Raw genomic sequence first — 12214 nt, 5'->3', positions numbered from 1 at the left:
TGCTGTTCTGTTCTCCACTCATACCCATGTTTTCAACACAGACTATACCCCAAATAAGAATCTAGTGTTTTCAAGCTTACTAAAGGTATATTTAAACTAGTCCATAATGAAAGAATAATAAATTTTCATACAGGGATATTAGCAAGCCCTTAAAGAAGGAAAGTAAATACATTGGCTATGATCTTTGTATCAGCAATACTGTGACGAGCAGGACCAGCGCAGTGACTGTCCCCCTGTACTGGGCACTAGTGAGGCCACACCTTGAATCCTGGGTTCAGTTTTAGGCTCCTCATGACAAGAAAGACATTGAGGGGCTGGAACGTGTCCAGGGAAGGGCAACGGAGCAGGGGAAGGGTCCAGAGCACAAGTCTGGCCTCAAGTTGTGCCAGGGGAGGTTTAGATTGGACTTTGGGAAAAATTTCGTCACTGAAAGGCAGTCAATCACTGGAACAGGCTGCCCTGAGAAGTGCTGGAATCACAATCCCTGGAAGTGCTCAAAAAGATGTGTAGATGGGGTATTTGGAAACACGATTTAGTGGTGAACCTGGCAGCATTAGATTAATGGTCGGACTCGATGATCTTAGAGGCTTTTTCCAACCTAAATTATTCTATGATTCTACATCCCTTAGCCCACCCACAGTATTTTCACATCCTGTGAGCATTTGTGCAACTCTCACTTTGCTTGAACAAACGTTTGTGCTGATCAGTGTGTGCCACATACTAACCCACACCCATGAACAACACTGTGCCTCCTGACCAGGTGTTTGTTCTGCAAAGGCCTATAAAGACATTCTATCCAAGACATCCGAAACTCAGAAATTTGAAAAGTGACCACAGTGGTAACAGCTTTCAGTCTTATGCACGTGACTTGGGTATTTACCTGGCACTGGTTTGGGTTGCGCTTGTCCTCACATCTGGGTCAAACTCCACCTTGAAGGCAAGTTCCTCCAGTGAGGCTGTGCACACAAAAGTGGACATGCAGTCATCACTTGTTAAAGATGTTTGCAAGCTACACGATGTTTTTGAGGGAAGTGCTCTACAGTACTCAGAGCAATTTCAATTTGATGATAAAAGTAGGTGTATATATATAGCATGGCAAATATGAAGAGAAATGGGAAAGATAATGAGAAGCGCCACCAAAAGGACAGATCAAAAGCCTCAGGTACTCCACTATGCCAGAGGCCAACTCATTCTGAGTCACTTCCACAAGACCAGTTCCACTTATCTTTTCCAAATAGCGTCTTTAACTTTCAGGAAAGGTTTAGCTGTGGGGACTGAAAAATAGCACAGGCCACAGGGCAAAGAATGGTGCATGAATGTTTATAAGAGCAGCTATTTAAAAGTAAAAACTCACTTTCATTGTATGTGCATGTTCATTTCTCATATTCTCATATTCCATGAAGAATAGATCATTAAGAGCAGAGTCGCCAGTTATGAAAACATTTGACTGCAACTAATAAGATGCTAAACTGAATGAGATGTGATGGGAAACACATCTCTTGGCATGGATTGCCCCACTGCTTCACTTGGACTGAAGAAAGCAAATATCAGCTTCGATTCAACTATTTTGCTCCAGCAAAAACTGCTGTGGCCTTATTCATTCTGTTCAATTTGCCTTCTTTTCATGTCTCACATACAGCTCCTCCTCCATGAATAGAGAGAAGAGCCAGATGCCCTCTGTCAATTGAATGATACCATGGTATTTTTACCAAATATAAGCTCCAGTATGCTGTTCCAGACCATTCTGATGCAGAAATAGCTCTAAACATAATTCAGTTCTCTCAGCTCCCCTTCCAAAGTCTCCCAATTAGTCCCATAAGCAGCCAGTAAAACAAATATGAAACATTACTGTATCTGAACTCGTACTAACAGATTACATTCTGAAGGCCTGCTGCAGCCCTGGGTAATTTTTCAGAGGTGCCACTTCCAAATCGAACCTTGATCATGTGTCTTGGATATGCAACACCTTCTGGGTGAATGAGGTTAGGAATATTTTATTAATGGCAATTAAACAGCAAGAGTAGAAAAGTCGTAAAATGTTCCAAAAATGAAATATTTAGTAAGAGTAAATAAAAAGAAAAAAAATAAAATAAAAAAAATGAACACAATCTCACTTGATGAGGTGATACTGCTTTAATCAGCAAATTGCAATCTTGTTTCAGACTGAATATTGTTGCCACAAAGAGTGTTAGAACAAACTAAAGGATCTAACACTTATTTAAAATACTGCAACACCAGCAGGTTTATTGTAATATAATAGAGTAGTAGAGCAATTACACTCTGAGATTAATATTTATAGAACATAATCAGGTTTTGCTTATTTAAAATTTTATTCAATAATTTTTGTGCCTTAAAAGCATCTTCAAAGTCGAAATAAGGTTTGAAATAAGACTTTAAGGAAAGGTTTCAAAACCCTGGCAGGAGCCTGGAACAATGTTCACTGCTCCTGGGAGACCACATGTGGTGTGGTCCCAGCAAGTCCTGCACTTCAGGAGTGAGGATATCCCTTTCTGATCTGAAGGAATAACCATGGGAGAGATTAGGGGATGGATTATAAAATGGCATGAATTAGGTGCTGTGAAAGGGATTTGCAACATTGCCTGGGACAATGGCCATTCTGTGGCAGGAAACAGAAAAATCCAAGAGGTCAGATGCAGAAACTCACCAGGAGAGGGGAGAAAAGGGTATTTTTCCGATCTAAAAGACTGTGATAGTGACATACCAACAACCTCTGTGAAGACAGGGCCTCAGATGATTAACTGGCCAATGACACAAAGACACAGTGACACAGGTCTCCAGTTTTCTTTCCTCCTGGCTGGTACCTCTCTCAAGCAAGAGCTATTGGTCACCATGAGTACATTCTGCACATTCTGAACAAAGCCCAACTGTGACCAGCCTGGGCAAAGGTCTCTGTGGGCTATTGCAACACAAATTGTGTGCAATAATTACTATTATTTCTGGAATATAGTTTAAAAGTAGCATTGGAGCACTTAAACTACTTACTTTCAATATGTGAAAGGTATATTCCACCATGTCCTTATCTGAGTCAGAGCAAGAATTGCCCAGATTAAAGAGAGGTGGAGCTACCTGGTAACAAAACCCTTACACCCACAGCACAGGGGATGTCTGCTTTCCATCAGCAGGAACTGACAGTATTTTAAGGTGTTAATTGTTAGTACTGCCAATTCTGAGCTCAACATCTTCTGCTGTAACAAGCCCTGCTTCAAATTCCAAAATGCATGTACACTTTATAACAGGGTGTGGGAGGGTTGTTAATTGCTTAACTGCACCCTTTGGAAAAGTATTTCTTACAGCTGAGTGTATATAAAATCCTGATCATTTTAATTTTTGTCTTGTAATTCTCACTTCTTTCTACAGTATCGTAAATTCCCAAAGTGCTTTATAAACTTTGCATCTAATGCAACTGATGAAGACATGATTTTGCTTTACAAGCACAGTGGGGAGTCCTTCCCTGTCTTCGAGGTACGTCCTGTTTATAGACAGGACAAAATATCACCTGGTTCTGGAGTGCTCAGCATCCAGTTTCTCTGATTTTACTAGAGATTCTCAGATCTCACTGCTGGGACATCTCAGTCTCACTCAGCACCCAAATGCTGCTCGTCACTGCCCAGTGAAATCTGGGTTCAGTCCAACACCCCCCTCAGATTGGCCTGGTGAAAACTCCTCACCTCTTGTCTCTGGATAGGGTATAATGAGAGGTTACAGCAGACACATAGATTAAGAAAGCAGAACTCTTGAGATCAAATGAATTAAATCAATTGCTGATACAGCTTCTGGCTTCAGCAAACTTGTGTTTTCACATCTCACCGAACACACAGTTGCCAGCTCTCCCTTTTTTGTCTTCAAATTGTGAGAAGGTGACATTTCTTGTTTGTGCTATCTGGTCAGCTTCCTGGCAATGGCTGTCAGCAGTGGACTTCTCTTGATGTCATGTGATGAATGGGGACAACTTGCAAAGTAACAGTGCAATTCAGAGCAAAAAATCTTTTGAATTTCATTTTAGAAAGTACTGAATAGAAAATAGCATCCACCACATAATTCCCCTGTACAGTCTCTGTTAACTGCTCAGAGGGGCTCAGTACTTTGGAAATCACTGAAATAAAAGGGCATTTCTCTCTTGTGACTTGATCCAGAAAAGTCCAGGCTAATTGGGTCTGCTGATAGAACTGAAAACAGTTTTGCCCTCTGCTTTTTTTGAAACAGCAGCCAGACAAGTCAGCCCGGCTTTGTTTGTGACATGAGTAGAAGCTACAACATAGCCACTTCTATTGTTTGTTTTTTTAATTTCCCTCCATCAAACAGTACTTTATTTCCTTCAACCTTCATATCTTGCCTAGAAGTCCAGTGTTTCACAAATGTATCTTTTTCATATCTTTTGCAAAGATATTTTATTAAAAATATTAGCTTGACTTAGGTGAACAATGCCGAAGTGTACTTCCAAGCGTAGGTCTGAATTGAAAATCAGGAATTTCCTTTGATATTCACAGTGCCTTTGGTCCTTGTAAATATTCCTATAAGGTTTTATTTCTCTACAAAGGCAACCAATATGTTTGCACGTTCATGTGAAGGCACTGGCACTTTTATAAACACCAACAAAATCGACGTCTAACTACTGAACAAAGTAAATGGCAAGGAACTTAAGTGGCTATTCCAGCATTGAAAACAATAAAGCACAAATGGATGACAACAAAGTTATTAACACATGCAGGAGAATAAGAATGTGACTTGTCTGCACCTCTGCCAATATTAATCCCTGTTTCATATGGGTTGCTGTTTTGGTTATTTAAATAACAGCTGTATTTCTCCATCTTCAATGGCTAAATTGAAAAGATTCCCATTCCCATACCTCAAATGGATGAAACTAGAGAAGAACAGAGAAAAGGGGCTGAACTGTGCCAGATTACTGATTCCGCACCAGAGCTCAACATTTCATAGAATCACAGATTATCTCAAGTTGGAAGGGACCCATGAGGAACATCAAGTCAATTTTCCTGCTCCTTGCAGAACTGCTTACAACTAAACCATACGATTAAAAGCACTGTCCAGATGCTCCTTGTGCTCTGACAGCCTCTGTGCCATGACCACTTCCCTGGGGAGCCTGTTCCAGTGACCAACCACCCTCTCAGTGAACAACCTTCTCTTAATGTCCAAGCTGAAGTTCCCCCAATGCAGATTTAGTTCTGTATATCTCTTAGTTTTCTGTTTAACGTTTAGATCTAATTCCTTCTTCTTTCTGATTCCTTTTTTAATTTTCCCTGTCTGAAATAATCAGTCATGCTTTGCATGCGAACCTGGAGGCTGCGTCAGCCGGAGCATATTCGTTTAGCAGTTCGACTGGAAAAGTGCATTCTTGAACGTAGACTCATGCCAGAATGTCAGTTCCTGGTGCCCTGTGGAAGGTAGGGAAAACACTTCATGGTTTGTGACTTGCATCTTGAAGAGAGAACACCCGCAGTGCCCAACACTTCTGCACTCACAAGAAAGGCAAACCAGGCTGCAGACCCGGGAAGGGCATAAACTTCTGTTCTTCACTTGAGGTGCATGAAGCAGGCGAGAAAAACAAAGCAGCACATGAAAGTGCTGCTGCAGCCTGCTCATAATGTCTGTCCCCTCTTCCTTCCCCCATTCCCATAGCTCAGTGATGAGCCAGCTGCTCCAACAGTGCGGACGAGGAGACTGATTTGTGACATTCTTTTCCTGTGCGTTAAATGCTTTGCACACAGTCTTTTTGACAGGTAGAAACTCCCGTGCACTCCAAAGCTTTCTTTTCTCCTTGTTTTTTTTTTTCCCCAGGAATTCTTGATTTTAACAGGAGAATATTGACTGTTGCAACCATGAGAAAGGTTACATGGTGTCAGTCTCAGATATGATGTAGAAGGAGCTTGCACATTAAAGACTGGAGGCAAATTAAAGCACGCTGTCAATCTAAACTCACTGTTGCCAGGCATTTATAGCCCGTGTCTAAATTATATTAATTTTTGACTGTCCATACTGTCAGCCTGACAGATGACTTATTCATCTAATTGTTGTCTTTTCTTCTCATTAAAAGATACTTTCAAAAGCATCTTAAAGCAAACACACGAGTTGCACAAGAAGAAAGCGGTCTTTTTCTAGCAACCTTTGCTCTGCACTTTTCTGATAGGTTTTTTCACCACATTCCACATCAATAACGCTGCAGCAAACAAAAGGCCGTGTAGGCATTTAATCTGTGAGTGCTGAGGGCACACAGCTACCGGCCCAACACTCTGCAAACATTCTCCATCATGTACTTCCACTCCAGGGAGTTGCCATTGGAGACTCCTCAAAGTCTAAGGTAGATTCATTTTAAAATAAAGCACTTTTTGACACTAAATAAAACAAACTCTTAGCTTTATTGAATTATATGGAGTTCCAGAGAAAGAAGAAGAAAAATCATGCCTTTAAACCATATTCTTGTCTTATATGAAAACAGCTACCAGGACCAGACTAAAACTTCCAAGTGATGGCATGTAAAATCACCCTTTTCCCAATTTACAATTTGTACATATCTACAAAAATGTAAATATCATCTTTCATACTGCACCCAACAGAGCCCTTTAACACATGTCAGCAGGAGAGAAGGAGCAACAAGAGACAGTATGAAGAAAGAGAGTGGGGCTATGGAATGAAGAGAATAAGGGACAGACTCCATATCCACTCTCATCCAAGGAGAATGGAGAGTAAATAATACAAATAATACAAATTATTTTCTCCAGTGCTGTCTTCCAGACACAGCTGAAGGTGCTTTGTTTGACCTTCTCCTATGCTTTGAGATTGTTCACTTCGTTAGACCGACACACAAATCCAGAAAGCAATTCTTTTTGGGAAATGTGCTTCATATAGTAAAATATAGTAAAATATTATTGACTATAGCTCGTATCCCATTATATACACATTGCTAAAGTGCAATTAATCATATGCAAACATTATAAACATTATAGTTTTCAACATTTAAAATCTATATAAATACTTTTCAAGGTAATTAATACCAGGAAAGTGTTCCCTCAGTAAAGGAAAGAAAACACCTAAGGAGTAGTATGGTAATCTTATATTTTCTCAAAGGCAAAACTGTAAAGATTTTAGTGATGACACTGTCTCTATAATAAATGTAGGCTGCCTGAGTTGAACACAGGAGAAAATAAATATATAGCATGACCTTCTACTTAAAAGTTAGATTGTTGCCCTCAGAAAAATAAGAGATTTTTCTCCCTTTTTTGCTTCTTCTGATACTTTCTGCCTCCTGAATGCCAGGAAGTAGAAAAACCAATTAATAGTAAAAATTACTGTCATTGCATAGCGAATAATATAATATATAATGCCTCTGACACTAAATCTCAGATAAAAATCCAGTCCACAGGAGGACCCTATTGGAAATGTTACTGTGCAACCGCAAAAAAGAGACACACAACCCTTGGTTTTACTTCTGAGTCCCAGGGGCAGAAATAAAAATAGATGCTCCAAGGGGAGCAGGGACAAGACAGCTTGGAGGGCAAGGAACTGGACAGCCTTCACCTCTTCCCTCCCTCAATGCCACAATCATGCTGTTACCCTAAGGATGTGTCTATTGCCACTGGAAGGTCCTTGGCATAGCACAGTTTGAAAAAAACACTGTGGTTTACCAGAGGGAAAAGAAACTGAGAGTAATGAAGTGAAAGGATAGCCCTTTCTCCCCTTGTATATATATCCTTATACTTTATCTGCAGTATTTCTAGGACACCCAAGAACTTAGTCTTTGCATGCTCCTTGAAAAAGGAAGTGTACATAAACATATGGCAAACATGCTCCCAGAAAGAAAGATATCTGCTAATAAATGAGCTCTGAATTAGGTGACAAACCCACTGCAGGGGGAAGCACTGGAAAGATCAAGGTGTAACCCCACTGCTGTCGGTGATTGATGGAGCTGCAATTGCTACTGTAAGTGCAGCAGTGCAGATCTGGCTCTGCTTCTCGGGTGGGCTTGGCAGCCCCAACTGTGCCCAGAGCTGCTGCCACCAAGGTTCAGGCAGCAGCTGGGAGAGTTAATTTGGGACTGGCTTGAGCATCCTTCCAGCCCTGACTTCAGTGTACTGTTTAGGCACTATTACAAAGCCATAAAAGCATTATATACGAAATAATGATTCATGTATAGCAGATAGATGGATGTTCCTTGTTTACTTTTTCACATAAACCAGCCCTAGGACAGTGTCAGGAAAATAGAAAACAGACAGACTTGCACGTGAGGCATAATCAGCTGATGGAGTTCCTCTCTAGCACACATTACTATGCCCAGCAAAACAAAATAATTCCACAAAAGTGTAGAGATTTGTATAACCTGAGAGAAAAGAGTAAAAGAGACAAATCACACAGAAACATTGAAAAACACTAATGCAAAGCAAACAGAAAAAGCTCTTTTAACTGTTAGGATTTAGGAAGCCTACAGACAACATATTTTGTCGTTGTTTTCTACACCATTTTTTAAATTGTTTGGCGTGGGCTGGTCTCAGAAACTGCCAGTGTGCTGGAATAGATGAGTTTCCACCAAGGGACTTGATGCAGGAAGTGCTAATGATGCTGGGAATGATCACCACAGTTGCTCAGCAAGCATTCCCGACGCAGAGCGAGTCTACAGATGCTGGTGAACGCAGTTCTCCCGTTGTGCTGGGATGCTGAGCAGTGATACACTCAACAGCTCACTCTTTTACTGTATCGTTTTTATAGTCTTTAAAGGTCTGAATATGACTTTCCATCTTTCCGGCAGTGCTTTTTCTTTATTGCTTGCATGAGTTGTTCCATTTCATTATCCAGCAGCATAGTATATCTTCCTTGTTTTGACAGTGACTGTTCTGTTACAATTACCTGCTGTCGTTGCGGTTCAAGCGAAGGTGCTGCCAGCTGGACAGAGCTGTAAAGCAACATGAGTGAATTTCCCAGTGTTAAAGCTTTTTTGAAAATCCAGGAAGCAATTAGCAGTTTCTATATTTGGAAGACTTCTTGCATTGCAACGAGACACTGCCAGCCAGAGGTTGGGGGGCAGACACAGCCTTGATGCCTCCCAAACTTCAGAGATGGTTGACTTTCACCACATTTAAAAACCCTTCATCTCATCTGGAAAATTTATAACACATAGGAACATGGGATACTTCTGTCACAAAATTACTGCACCAAACCTTTCAAAAATGGTGTTACAGATCATTCTTAAAAGGGGAAACAACAAGTTCATGATGGGCACCAGAACTGGCAGAAGGTGTGTGTTCATCTGATGGGTTGAATAGGAATTGCTAGGGAACAGAAACTAGGGCTTATCAGTGGAAAAGGTAAAGGAAACATGGAAAGGAAAGGGAGAAGATGTGGGAGACAGCAGTGTGGGCTCATACAGGTCATGTGCTCCTTTTCCAATGGACAAGGAAATTCCTCACGCCCCTGTGCACTCTGCTGGAAGGACGCTCTAAGACCAGAGGTGACCAGCAGACCTGGACTCCTGGCAGAAAGACTTAGGACATACAGGACACCAATCGCCTCTTTAAAGGTTTGTTCACACTTTGCAATTATGAAAGAAAAAATTAACATGGCCTCATTCTAAGAAAGGAACAAACACAGCACAATATTTCAAAGCTACTTTTCAAAAAGAAGATCAGAAAAAGTTTGGAGGCCACAACAATCCCAAGGCATTCTACCATTAAACCAGACTTTGCAACAAAACATGAAGCTTCAGCAACAGACCAGAAGGCTGGAGCCATACATGAGAAGCCACACTCCTACATGTGGGAGAATAATCTTCATAAAAGGAGAAATTTCAAGTATAACATGATAACTGAATCTAATAAAAATCTAGTACATTTAGCTCAGCACTTTTTGCCAAATTAACCTTAGTTATAGAAATTTTTTTTTTTGCTTTAATGTCTTTTTACATTTTTGTTACTAGCTTCTATTCAGCTAATAAGTATTGAAATAATCATTACTATTTGAAAAATGAAAATTAACCTAACTTACTAGTTCACTCTAAAAGTTTGTTAAGCATAACTGCAATATCCTTTCCCTTTTGCAGAATATACAGTAAAAATTAGGAAATCTTTTCCTTTTCCAAGACAGCTTTGGTTTCATGGAAACCTAGAGAGATTGCTGTAATTTTCCAGATATTACAGTCCCCAAACATTTTACTCTTGAACACGATTATTAGATCCACCAGTTTTGTCTTTCATCTGTGTGTTCCTAACAGATGAGCTGGTTTTGTGCCCCCTCATAAGCTTACAAATTAAACTCCTACATGCTCTCCTGCTTCTTAATTTGGTGCTTTGGGACAGCAGTGCTGTTGGCTCACTTAAGAACAAAACCATTATTCAGATGAGTTACAACAACTCATCTTTAAGCAGCAAAGTGCAACTTACAAAATAAAATGGATTACACTCAATATTTAGCTTAAACATTCAGCACCGCACAATACAAGCTCAAGCACATTCAGTTTAGTGATACATGGAAGAAATTCTTTCCAGAAAAGAAAATTGAAATTTCCATCAGAAGACTTGTGTTAAGGAAAATTATTTTGATGGGTCTTTTACAGTCAGATTCATCACTGCTTGCCCCTTGCAGCACTAACAAGTGTATATGGGCAACTATTCTCAGAAGCAGAATATATCACTTCATACAGCATAAATAATTGCTTAGGTAGCAAAAATAAATAGTGAACTGTTTGTTCCCTAGACTTTAAACTGGACTATTGCTTTTTTAAACCCAGAGAGACCTCTCAATGAGTGTGTGATTTAGTAATGTGGTGTAAGAATAAGGTGGCAAGTTAATCCATAACTCCTAAAGGCAATTAGGGTACCTAAAAGTGCCAATTACCAGGATGCTTCTAGTGATGCTCCAGTGGTGCTCACTAAATAGAAAATTCAGGGATAGCAGGAGCCATGTCTTTAAAAGCTCCTGTATACTACAGGCCCAAAGCTACCAGCCATTTTAGGGAAAAATACAGCGGTATTGGTGTCCTTAGTTAGATGGCAATGAGAACGTGCAGGGTCAGGTTGAACCTTGCTCTTTCCCTAACCCTGCACACTTGTTGCATGCAGTCAATAGCTGTTCTATAATCTTTAGCTCCATTTTCTAACACTTGCATGACAAAAGCAATAAGCAATAAGAGACAAGCAATAACTATTGCCACGGCAGCAGCAGCTGTGCTTCCAGAAGGATTTGTGTGCCATGGGGAGGGAAGCTATGCTGGAAAAGGTTTGGTCCTTCAGCTTCTTCCCAGAGCTAAAACGTGGCATTTAACAATCTGACATGGATCTACAAACTCAGAGATAGGAGTAAACTTGATCTCCTGGTGGTAAAGATCAGAGGTTAAGCTAAGGAGCCATACAGCCAGGGCAGCCAGGATGTGAAAGAGATGTTACCTGAATAAAGCCTCCATTTCTTTAAACAAGGTTTTTTCCTTTTGGGAGAAACCTGAGATCCACAAACCTGAGTCCCCAAGCTCAGGTCCTGCCTCAGACTCATCAGAGAAATTTCCCCTTTCCAGCAGACCAACAAACCTCTCCTGTGGTCCTGGCAGGATGACATCTGGGCAACTCCTGATGCACAAAGGTCAGAACACCAGGCTGCTGAAAGAAGTACAGTAATGAAAAAACAAAAACACCTCAAGAAAACCAACCAACCTGGCATTTGTTGTACACTCCAGAGGTAAATAGTGGAACTTCAGTTACAGAACGGCTCTTGTTAAAATCTTTCTCTTTCCGTTTCAAATGATTCTTAGTTGGAACGCAGGGAACTACATGGAGATTTTATAAACCAAACAGCACTGCATTTATGAGGGCTTATGATGCAGCAATGCCATTTTAACAATAATAATAATCATGATTATAATTTCAGTTTTGTTAAAATTATCTCTTAATATGATTTGCAACTTAGTAACTAAGTCTCTTGTCTAGATTGCAATTTAATTTTTCAAAAGAAATTACCAACTGGTTTAGAATTTGAATCAGTTGCTATTGAAATATTCACAGTGCTTTAAGCACATTATTTTTCACAGGATTTAGTTTCATATGAGTATGTATCCCAGGGAAACAATGCCTTTTGTCTCTTTGGACTGGTAGGTGATGGGTATGGCTCCCAGCTAGCATCCCCATCCAGGTGAAACTAGGTAATCCAATCACTGTATCACAAGGGGTCTGGGTATCTCTGGTGGGTGACCATGGTGTCCTCC

The sequence above is a fragment of the Pseudopipra pipra genome, chromosome 2 (genome assembly GCF_036250125.1).
Source record: "Pseudopipra pipra isolate bDixPip1 chromosome 2, bDixPip1.hap1, whole genome shotgun sequence".
In the NCBI taxonomy this organism is placed as follows: domain Eukaryota; kingdom Metazoa; phylum Chordata; class Aves; order Passeriformes; family Pipridae; genus Pseudopipra; species Pseudopipra pipra.
The sequence above is the reverse complement of the archived record's forward strand: the minus strand, read 5'-3'. Positions refer to the sequence as shown.